We start from the raw sequence: 12,235 nt of genomic DNA, 5'->3' as shown, positions 1-12,235 counted from the left end.
GCAGTTCTACTCTGTCCTATAGGATCACTATGAGTTGGAATCAACTTGACAGCAACAGGTTTTTTTTTTTAACATACATACAAAAAATTAGCATAGCAGTGCTTCTGAAAATACCTCGGGGGGGGGGGAGGGTGTGGTTGGCAAACAAACGTAGAAGGCACATGTTATGTGCGTAAAAATATTGTATCCTCATCAAAAGTCTTTACTGAAAGAGTGAAAAGAGAAACTACAGACTAGGAAAAAAATTTTGGCAGCGGCATATCTGACAAGGGTCTAATCTGTAAAATATATAGAAAACTTCAGCACCTCAACAGCAAAGACAAACAATCCAGTCAAAAACTGGGCCAAGGGCATGAACAGATATTTCACCAAAGAAGACATTCAGGTGGCTAACAAACACATGAAGAGATGCTCGAGATCATTAGCCATTAGAGAGATGCAAATCAAAACTACAAAATCATCTCACCCCTGCAAAAATGGCACTGATTAACAAAAATAGAAAACAAATGCTGGCGAGGTTGTGGGGAGAATTGGAACTCTTATACACTGCTGGCGGGATTGTAAAATGGTACAACCACTATGGAAAACAGTATAGCACTTCCACAAAAAGTTAGAAATAGAAATAACTTATGATCCAGCAATCCACTCCTAGGTATATATCCTAGAGAAATAAGAGCAATGACATGAATAGACATATGCACACCTGTGTTCATTGCAGCATTATTCACAATAACAAATAGATGGAAACAACCTAAGTGTCCATTAACAGATGAATGGATAAACAAAATGTGGTACATACATACAATGGACTACTATGCAATGATAAAGAGTAATGATAAGTCCACAAAACATAACATGGATCTGGAGGACATTATGCTGAGTGAAATAAGTCAATCACAAAAGGACAAATATTGTATGATACCACTTTTATAAAAAGTCAGGGATAGGTTTACACACAGAAAGCATTGTTTTTTGATGGTTACCAGGGATGGGAGGGGGAAGGAAGGAGAATCACTTACTAGACAGTAGACATGTGTTAATTCTGGTGACTGGAAAGGCAATACACAATATGGGAGAAGTCAGCACAACATGAGCAAGGTAAATGAAGACACTGAGAAGTACGCAAGAATAAAGGACAACTTTGGTAAATGCTGTAACATACAATTCTGCAACAACAGTAATAACAACCAAAAATTTGTGAGTGGTTACGTAGGTAGATATGTATACTATATAGGCGTGGGAGGGCATACAGGAGTACGTGCATGTGCATATAGAAGTATGTACATATTGTATGTGCTGCATATATATTCATATACATAATATATATACATATATATAATAGAGCACACAGGGGACAAAGTTATGGAAGCTTCTCAGACATATCCAAACACAACCTGAGATTGAGATGCTGGGCTTGAAGGCTAAAAATCATAGTCTCGGGGACATCTAGGGCAATTGGCATAACATAGTTCAAAATGTTCTACGTCCTAGTTTGGTGAGTAGCGTCTGGGGTCTTAAAAGCTTGTGAGCGGCCATCTAAGATACAACTATTGGTCTCTAACCATGTGGAGCAAAACAGAGTGAAGGAAACCAAAGACTCAAGGAAAAAATTAGTTCACAGGACTACTGGCCCACATGAATCACAGGCTGCTCTAGCCTGAGACCAGAAGAACTAGATGGTACCCAGCTACCACACTACTGCTCTGACCAGGGGACACGATAGAAGATCCCAGTTAGAACGGGATGAAAGTGTAGAAGAAAACTCAAATTCATAAAAAAGAGCAGACTTACTGGACTGATAGAGACTGGAGGAACCTCTGAGACTATCACTAAGACACTCTTAACCTGGAACTGAAGCCACTCCTGGAGGTCACCTTTCAGCCAAATAATAGATTGGCCTATAAAATAAACAATAACACCTGTGAGGAATGTGCTCTTTAGTACAATCAACTATAGGAGACCAAACGGGCAACACTTGCCCAAAAACAAAGATGAGAAGGAAAGGGGGGCAGGGAAACTGGAGGGATGGAAACAGGGAAGGCAGGGTGGAAACGGGGAGAGGGCCGACACATTGCGGGGATAGCAACCAATGTCATGGAACTATTTGTGTACGAGTTGTTGAATGGGAAATTAATTTGCTGTGTACACTTTCACCTAAAACACACTAAAATGTTAAAAAGAAAAAAAAGAGTATGTAGAAAAAATAAGAAGAAATTAAACTGGCATTAATTTGAACTAGATTGTTATGAGTTAAAATGTTAATTTTAATCCTGAGGGCTGCCACTAAGAAAGATGGAGGGAATGATAAACTGTGTAAAATCTGGCTGATAGTCTAAGATGGGATCTGAGAATTGACTACTTGATTTGGCAACACCGAGGCCAGTGGTGACCTTGAAGAGCAGTTTAGGGGAATTATGGGGGGCAAATTTTGACTAGATTGGTTCAGGTAGAATGAGAGAAAAGGAAGCGGAGACAATGTAGATCATTCTTCCAGGAGTTTTGCTGAATAGGGGAGCAGAGAAATAGGGATTGAGGTAAAGAGAAAGAGTTATTACAACAGGTTTGTATGCTGAAGGGAATGATTCAGCAGAGTGGGAAAGACTGGCAAGTGCCTCTTCTCTGTTATTAAGAAAGAAATTTAGAGATCAGATGGGAATTATTGGAGCATCATATTTCTCACCCAAAGGTCCAGGCACAGGTGCTTTTGGTTATTCATATATATATATATGAACATAGACACACACATTTGTTTATCTACTAATATTTTATGCCACTATAAAATATAAACAAAAATATAATTTTTTAGAAGTCTAAGACACATTTTTTAAAAATGTCTTGTTAATTATGATGGCATCGTGTGATCATTAGCTACTACTACAAGGCAAAATATCCTGTTAGAGTGAGGAACATAGTGAATGAAATCCATGTTTCCAATGTCTTCTTCCGAAGTTTGAGTTTTCTGGCTGTCTTCTTGTCAATTCCAGTTAGAACTTACCTTGTAGTGAGGCTGACAAAGAGCTTATACCAAGAAGAGTAGTAATGACTGTTATTTGTTGTTTTCCTGTTGTTCACCTGAATTATTAGTGCTATTGCGCTGTCTTCAATCTGGTCTTTCTTTTCAAGTATCTTTTTTTTTTTTAACTTTTTATTATGGAGACTTGCAAACATATATAAAAAGACAATACAATGAACCTTGATATACCCATCACTGCCCTTCTGCAATCATCAACTCATGGCCCATTTGCTTCCGCCTAGCCCTGTAATATTTTGAGGTGAATCTCATACATCATTTTATTTCCTCTTATATTTTATTTTATCTCTAAAACATAAGGACTCAAAAACAAAACAAAACGAAAACTCGTAACTATGATGCCATTATCACACCTAAAAATAATTTGTAGGAATCTTTAATTCATAGTAATGGAGGAGTCTATGTAATAAAAATCAGGTCAGAAAAGACAGAAATGTGTTTTTAGTAAAATAAAGCTGAGATCATTATTTCTCAAGGAGTAAGATCAAAATTATAATAACCTGACAGAGGTCTTCTTTGCATAAAATGGGAGCCATTTCTCTGGTAAACTATACTGATGGTCCTTGAAGAAAGCTAGTGTTTGATGGTGGGTTGTGTTTGTCTTCAGGCATTATAGGAGAGAAGTGCCCCTGGCATGGTGGAGCAGGACTAAACCAACATGGAAGCAGCCAATTCGCTCCCCATGTCTGTGGAACCACAGCACCACATCCTTTCCTCCTTCCATCAGCAGGAAGCAGGAGCTGATGAAAACCATACCTTCACCCAAATGAAGTTTGATAGGGGTATAGTTTATATGGTATATGAAGGAATGAACAGAGGATCCCATTATTCCAAGGGCTGGGATGGCGTGGAGGAACGCAAGGCAGTATAAAGGGACAGTTAGTGTAGGAGGAAGCAATGGACCCCCTTTGAAGGCTAAGCCCAGCTGTGTGGTAAAAGGGAGCTGGCTGCCCTAATCAAGGCAAGCTCCTGTTCTTAGTCCTGGACTGTTAACAGGCAGTTACTTGAAACTTTAGTCAAAATAACTCTTTAATTTGCCCTCAAAATTTCCTTTGCATTTAGTGTGAAGACGGAGGAAGCACAATTTGGACTGTGGTGGGGCGGGTGAAAGGGAAACAGCCCTGTGAATACCTGTGCAGAGGCATACCCGCCAGTGCACAATTACTCAGCAGAGTAGCTACAAAGTGCAGTCTCCATTCTCCTTGGAAGATAGTCCCTTGCTCTTTGCCTCCCAGAAAGAAGGGAGCTTGACACAGAGCTCACAACTGTGTTCACTCACACACTTAGATTCTTTTTTTGATGTGCGCATCCATTGCTAAAAATTGTCATCTGAGGACTGCCTTTGCTGTGTCCCAAAGGTTTTGGTATGATGCGTTTTCATTCTCATTTGATTCTAGGAATTTTTTGATTCTTTCTCTGATTTCTTCTATTACCCAGTGATGTGTAAGCAGGGTGTTATTCAGTTTCCATGTAATTGATTTTTTTTTCCTTGCTCTTCCTGTTGTTAATTTCTACCTTGATGCCCTTGTGGTCAGAGAAGATACTTTGTATTATCCCAACTTTTTGGGTCTTGTTGAGGATTGCTCTGTGGCCTAAGATGTGGTCTATTCTGGAGAATGTTCCATGTGCAGTGGAAAAGAATGTGTATTTTGTAGCTGTTGGGTGGAGTGTTCAATATACGTCTATGAGGTCAAGTTGTCTGATTGTGCCCTTTAGCTCTTCTGTATCTTTGCTGAGTTTCTTTCTAGATGTTCTGTCCTTTACCGAGAGTGGTGTGTTGAAGTCTCCTACTATTATTGTGGAACTGGCAATTTCTCTTTTCAGTGCTGTTGGTTTATGTATTTTGGAGCCCTGTCATTGGGTGTGTAGATGTTTATTATGGTTATGTCTTCATGATGGATCATCCCCTTAATCATTATATAGTGTCCTTCTTTGTCTTGTATGGTGGATTTTGTTTTAAAGTCTGTTTTATGAGATTAGTATTGCCACTGCTGCTCTGTTTTGGTAGCTGTTTGCTTGATATATTTTTTTCCATCCTTTGATTTTTAATAAATTTATGTCTTTGTTTCTAAGGTATGTCTCTTGTAGACAGAATATTGATGGATCCTGTTTTTTTATCCATTCTGTCACTCTCCACCTCTTTATGGGTGCATTTAGGCCATTTACATTCAGTGTAATTACTGATAGGTGTGAGCACACACATAGAATTCTGTTCTTCAGGGAACCAAAAACTAATTGCTGTGGTATTGACTATGACTCATGGCGACCCAACGTGTGTCAGAGTAGAACTGTGCTCCATAGGATTTTCAACGGCTGAACCAGATCACCAGACCTTTCTTCTGAGGCACCTCTGCGTGGACCAGAGCTTCCAAACTTTCGGTGTTAACCATTTGCACTACCCAGGGACTCAGGTCGGACCACTGGGCAGCCAAACTCTAAGTGGTCAGTGAGGTACTCTTGAGGTTAGATTCACGATTAGAGTTCATTACAATAAACACCCCGCCCCCCACGCAGACACCAAATTTTAGGCATCAACATAGAATGGTTAACTTTTAATTTTTCCAGGTAACAATATCAAAATAAACCATTGTTTCATTAAAAAAATTAACACCAAGAAATAAAATCTCAGAATACAGGACAATTCTTTCTCCTTAGTTTTATGACAAATTGACTAAATTTTTCCTATTTTTCTCTTTTCCACAAGAACCACTAACAACATTGGACAGGGCTTCAGACCGGTGTTTGGGAATCACCTGAGTGGAAATTTTCAGATCTTGGCTCAAATCTCTCTCGTTAACCAGAACACTGTTTTGGGGCAAGTTTGTTTGCTCATGGCAACCGTCACAGGGTTGTTCTGCGCGTTAACCGGGCTGACATAGGAGAAAATGCCCGTTACAAATCCGCTCCTGACTAAACGGCCGAGTTCCTCTCTTTCCAAGTGTTAGCCTGTCCACTGGTTTGTTAGAAGAGACTCGTGGGCAAGAACAAACGACTCTTTACCCTCTGCCCCAAGCCAGGAGCTTAAAACCCCGCTACCACCACGGCCTCGCCGTGCCCCAGCCCCGGGGCAGTGGTGGAAGGTTCATGACGTCAAGGTCTCTGCGAGCTTCTTGTTTTGAGGGTGGCGCCCACACGAAAGCTAACACACGTTAGCTTGAGAACAAAGCTGAACACAGGGGTCTGGGACACCAGAAGTGGAAATGCAATCAGCCTGGCCAGCCGCATTTTCCAGTTCTCCAAGCGCTTTTTGCGGAAACTGGGAAAGGGGCCCTAGTTACATAAGGCGGAGCAAGGGGCAGGCCTCGCCCGTCCTCGGAGAGCTACGCCCTCCACGGCCGGCCGCAGCCCCGTCCTTCCACGGCCTCCCTTCCCAGGCCTGCTCGGAGTCTCGGCTTCTAAATCCCAGAGAGCAGGAGGGAGAGGACAGACAAACGGTCCGCCCCTGCGGCCACTTACACCACCTCCCCGCGGAAGAGAGCCAGTTCTCTGAACGCACGCGCACTGCGCCCAGCAACCCCACAGCAGACCTTCACCCCGGGCATTCCCCAGAGGGGAAAGGACAGCTGGGAGGTGCCAGAGGTGAAAATGGGAGGGGACCCGGCTGCTAGGGAGGCCTCCCATTGGCTCCCCTCGCTCCGCCCCCGGTCCCGATTGGTCGCGGGCCGGGCGCACGGGCCGAGCACGCTCCCAGGCGTTGCGCGGCGTACGGTCGGCAACCGCTGCGCAGCCAATTGGAGCGGCCGGCGGGGTGGGGGCCGGCCCGGCGCTGGGTCTCCCTGGGCGCGGGCGAGTTGGTAAACAGGTTCAGACCGCGTGCTGGGCGCCAGCGCAGCGCGGGGAGGTACCGCGAAGGTGACCGTGGATCCCAGAGTCCTGCAGCCGGGTAAGGCTATTGCCCTCCGGCCTGCCGCGCGCTCGGGGCGCTGTCTGGCTGCGGCCAGAGCTCGGGTCACCACACGCCTGGGCCCTTCTTGCATCCTCTTCAAGTGCCAGTGCAGCTTCCCTTTGGCGAGTTTCAGTTGCCGCGAGCTGCGGGGTCGCGGCGCGGTGGGTGCACCTCAGGATGCGGGATGGGGGTTCTATAGCTGTCTCCTACCTCCGCGCCCACCTTGGCCCTACTGGGCCAGCCTGGAGGAGGGGACGAGGCCCGTGTGCCGAGCCATGGGTGCCCGGAACGCTCAAGGAAGCCCGGGTGACCGGCCGCTCCAAACTCCTCGCCTCTTGTTCTCCAGTAGAACTTTACTGCCTCGTTTTCTCATGATAATGTTTCTTGTCACTCGCGGACCCCCGTGCAACTTTTCACCCTGTGACTGAGGGACTCTAACTGCCTCATGCTGCAGATTTGTGCCTGAACTTTGACTCCCTTTGCCGGAGCCAGCTGTTGGGTTTCACAGGTGGAGGCTTTGGGTTCTTTCTTTTGCCTTTTTTTGGTCTTTCCTGCTACTTCTCCAAGCATTGGAGGTCTTGTGAGTGCTTTGGGCTTAATTCCCTAAACTCTCGAACCTCGGCCCCACTCGATGCTTAGTGGCCACACAGCCCCTTCTGCCAAACCCAGGCCAGTTCTCCCATGTGCTTGGGTTCCCCGGAGGAAACGCCACAGGGGCAGGTCTGGGTGCCGAGACCCTCCATTTGGGTGAGAGATATAAACCTTCTGAAGGGTGAGATTTGTGCAGCTTCCCAGCTTGGGTCGGGCCTGCAGCCCACTGGAAAACTTGTCCATGCTCACTTGGGCCTTAGGTCTGCGTGACAGAGGCATGAGGACCTGGGCATGCTAGGCGTACCTCCTTGCCAAAGGGTTTGAGCATGCATTGATGCCAGCCTGCCGGTTGTCATGCTGTGGATAGGTGGGTTATCCCTGCAAGAGGACTGTTGGGAGACTGTCTCTCTTGGAGGAAGGCTGTCCTGAAAAGAGACCGAAGGAGAGCTGGTGGCTCACAGGAGCAGCATCTTTAAGACTCAAGCAATGGCTTTGGGCGGCTTTGGGCAGTTTTGTTCAGCCTTGCAAATAACGCAGACAGTGCAAGATTGTAAGTGTTGGCCTGGCCTCAGGCAACTCGGAGAAAAAGGTTAAGTGCTACGGCCGCTAACCAAAAGGTCGGCAGTTCGAATCCGCCAGGCACTCCTTGGAAACCCTATGGGGCGGTTCTACTCTGTCCTGTAGGGACGCTAGGAGTAGGGAATTGACTTGACGGCAACAAGTTTGGTTTTTGGTTTTTTGCGTTTTCTGCACCTCTGCACGTCCCTCAGAGCAAGAACGTCCTTAAGACAGGGTTTCTCAACCATGGGACTATTGACATTTTGGACCAGATAATTCTTGTTGTAGGGGGGTGTCCTGTGTGTAGTAAGATGTGTGGAAGAATCCCTGGTGTCTACCCACTAGACGCTGGTAGCACTTCCTCTCCCAGCTGTGACAAGCAGAAATATCTCCAGATATTGCCAAATGTTCCATACAGGAGTTGAGAACCACTGATCTAAGACTCAAAAAAGATCTTTCCGTGTTTCCAGGGGCCTCTCTGAGACCTGTCCATGAGTGGTTGGGTAGTGTTGTGTTCCCTGCCCAAAACCAATGGTGGCCGTCATGTAGATTGGGCTTTGTAGGGGACCCCACCTGCCAGCGGAGAGATAGGAGGCTGAGCTCCGTGGGCATTTACGGTGCCTGCTAGATGTCCGGCAGTGATTGGCTGCGTGGGGAGTGTAAAAGAAATGGGAGATGGGTGGTTTTTGTCCTTGGGGACATTGGAGAACTTTGGGGGATAGTCATATGAGAAAACTATTGGAATGGCTTTTAAATAGCAAGCAAACAAGTTTAAGTTATCGAAATGCTGGCAGAAAGGTTTTATTCACAGGTGGCTTTTCCAAGGTAACGCATCACTCACCCTCACTTTTTGCTCAGACAGCTCTGTGTCTTGTGATTTGGGAGGGAGTCAGACCTGTGTGTGCAAGGAGTGAGTATCTGGCTGCATCTCACATATACATGTGTGTATTTACATGTACCATCTGCCTCTCCTGTTAGAGAGGCTGTCTGGGAGGGTGATGGTGCACTATGACATGTTGGGGCCCTGATGGTGCAGTGGTCAAGAGCTTGGCTGCTAACCAAAAAGGTTGGCAGTTCGAATCCACCAGCCACTCTGTGGAAACCCTATGGGGCTGTTCTACTCTGTCCTGTAGGGTCACTCTGAGTTGAGATTGACTTGACAACAATGGGTTTGGTTTGGTTTTCGTTTATAGTTGATTGAAGCAGCAGTGTCATAGTGTGCCATTTCTTTTCATGCAGAGAAAGATGCTTTACTTCTGAGTCCAGATTTTGCCTGGAATTTATGCCTCAAACTTCTAAGTCCCAAACTCATGGGGGTACAGAAAAGTGAAAAACAGTGATTATTGTATAAGGCCTGTGCAAGGAAAAAATCCCAAGCCCCTACCATGAATTTCCTTTTCTGGTTGTTAATTGATGCTGTGGGGATGTGTCAGGATTTTCCTGTAACATTCCTTGGTCAGTTGGAGGGTCTTTGGGGTGCCCTTTGTTGCTTGCAGAAAAGGATCAGAACAGGGAGGTCACTTCTCTAAGAGAAGTTTAGCGAAGTCTATTATTGGGAAGCTCCAAACTTGGCAGAGTAATTTTCCGGTAAGAGCCATGGACACTGAGTCATTATCTTTGTCAGTTGAAACTGGAGCAGTGTGCAAAATTAGACAGAAATATTTGGTTAAAGAGTTGTCTTGATTTGACAGTGGCATCTGCAAATAGTTCCGGCATTCCTGCTGAATAACAGCCAGGAACTTGGGAGAGCCAGTGGTAAGGAGAGCTGGGGGGAGCGTGAGGGCTGCCCAGGTCACCCTACTCGTTCTGGAATTGCATTGGTGGGAGGGCTGGAGTCCCCTGACCCCGTGGTGGGGCCGGGATACTGAGTGAGATACTTCTCTGTAGGATCTGGAGAGGGTCTTGTCCAGACACTTTGGGAACTCCAGTGAGTGTCCATTGATCTGTCCACAAGCATGTTGTTTGCTGTGGAATCACAGGACTTTTGCTTTGTTTGACATTTCACTTTGAGGTCAGGGGACCATAGGATATTTAAAGTTGGAAATGATCCCGGAAATATCTTTATTCCTCATACTTGGGTGTGATTTATTTTCAGTGTGTGCATGCATAGAAAAATTCATGAGAGAGTTCATGAGTGTTTTGCACTCAAATTGCCATCTAAGGGTGTTGTAGAATCTGTTGTTGGATAGTGACGGAGTTCTTGTTTTGAGAGAGCTTTACTTGCTTTTTTTTTTTAAATTTATTTTTATGTGGTAAAAATACATATAACAAAATATTTGCCAACTCAACAGTTCTTACACGTGCAGTTTAGTGACATTGATTACGTTCATCATGTTGTGCAACCATCACTGCTATCCTCTTCCAAAGTATTCACCACCATTAACCGAAATTCAGTGCTCCCCTAAGCAGTGACTCCCCTTTTAGACTTGCTTTTTGTTGCCCCCTGCCCCCTACTTTGTTGAATATGCAGAAGAGGTAGTCTGGGGGAGTGGGAGTAGTGGAGAGGGGTGGAGTTTGGTCCAAACCTGGAAAATCCCTGGTGTGCCCCAAGAGTCAGGGCCTCCAGGCTCTGCCCCTGAAAAGCCCGCTTTGGAATCATGGGTGAATCTGGTTACTTACTCCTCATTACACAAATATTGGAGTCCTGGTGGTGCAATGGTTAAGAGCTCGGCTACAAACCAAAATGTCGGCAGTTCAAATCTACCAGCTGCTCCTTGGAAACCCTATGGGGCATTTCCGTTCTGTCCTGTAGGGTTGCTATGAGTGGGAATTGACTGGATGGCGGTGCATTTTTTTGTTTGTTTAAACACATATTGATTGGTTGATTATCTGCCTTGAGAAAGGCATTGTGGGGAATAGAAAGGTGAACAAGACCAGGTCCGTGACCTCAGAGAACTTAAAATATGGGGCACGCAGATACCACCTAAATGCCCTTAGTGTGGTTTGGTCTAGGGGCCCTAGGTCAGACCACTTCTAGCTAGTGGGAACTGGAAGACTTCTGGGAGAAGGTATTTTAGCTGGGCCTCTGAGGATGAGCAAGGTTTCAGCAGGAGCAGGTGGGGTGGGGAGCAGTGCTCAGACTGTGGTGAAAGACCAGGTGTTATTCCCCCCCCCCCAGTTTATTGCTTTGGAAAAACAATATAAAAGTCATTGCAATGCAGAATTGCTATAGAAGTTTGTGTGCTCTTCTGTTATCTCATTATAGATGACGTTACCCGTCTGTGGACCACGCTTCAAGTAGGCTTGGTCCAGGTAGTGGCTCCCTGAGCAGAGGCATTGGGGTGGGTGAGGCTGTCCGCCCTGCCTGGGGTGGGTGTGAGTCCAGTTTAGCCGTAAGGTAGAGAGTGCGAGGGGCATGGTGAGGGGCTGGCGTAGGGAGGAGATTGGGGTGAGTCTCCCCCCTTTGCTGTGGAAGCAACCCCTATGATCTGCCATTTCGAGTTTAGGTCCCTCTTAGCAGTGTTGCTGCCACTTGTTCGTTTGCATTTTATCTCAGCAGTGGGGGTGGGGCCAGGAGAGCTTGGCATGCTGCCCCTGACAATTCAGTTCTGTCCAGAAAGGGTTCCCTGAGCACCTGCTACTCAAGAGGGTCCACCTGCAGGTAGGGGACCAGGACGTTAGGGAGGTGGGCTCCCTGCCCTGCAGGTGCACACAGTCTGCTGGGGGAGACAAGTGGGTATGAGGCAGTTGCTCGCAGGACCTAAAGGGGGGCATAAACCAACTGTTGTGGGGACTCAGAGCCCAGAGCTGTGCTGGTTCTGCTGAAAAAGGGGCCGGGAAATGGCTCCCTGCACTGGGAGGCTCAGGAGCTGGGTCCAGAGGGATGAGCACAGTTTCAGGTAGTGAGAAGAGCTTGGTAGGCTGAGATCTGAGCAGGTGCAAAGTCCTGGGGATGTAGACCTTTAGGGTCTCACAGGGCCATTGGGCCTTGTGGTGTGGCAAGGGAGTCTGGTGCGGCCAGAGTGCAGGGTGCAGGGCCAGAGTGGGTTGAAGTCAGGTCAGGTGGACATGGAGGGAACCCAGTGAGGTGGCTTCTGAGAAGTGAGGGTAGTTTGAGTCACAGGGGTGGTGTGTATGTGAAGAGGTGGAATTCAAGGCCTAGAGCAATAGAATTTATGCAGGTAGAATTTCTAGACGAAGTGCTAGTTGGACACGGCTGAGGTTTCTAG

General features: G+C 46.3%; 1 protein-coding gene across 1 annotated transcript in view; it reads left to right on the top strand.

Annotated features, from left to right (window-relative positions):
- The first annotated feature begins 6,803 nt into the window (after positions 1–6,803).
- Positions 6,804–12,235, top strand: part of COQ8A (coenzyme Q8A) — a 54,487-nt gene continuing 49,055 nt past the window's right edge. The window contains exon 1 of the mRNA XM_004375946.2: positions 6,804–6,914. The gene's annotated coding sequence lies outside the window, so the exon portion shown is untranslated. The remainder of the gene's footprint in view (positions 6,915–12,235) is intronic.

This window comes from Trichechus manatus, unplaced genomic scaffold (genome assembly GCF_000243295.1).
Source record: "Trichechus manatus latirostris isolate Lorelei unplaced genomic scaffold, TriManLat1.0 scaffold00039, whole genome shotgun sequence".
Classification (NCBI taxonomy): Eukaryota; Metazoa; Chordata; class Mammalia; order Sirenia; family Trichechidae; genus Trichechus; species Trichechus manatus.
Note: the sequence above shows the minus strand (reverse complement) of the source record. Positions and strands in the feature narration are given on the sequence as shown.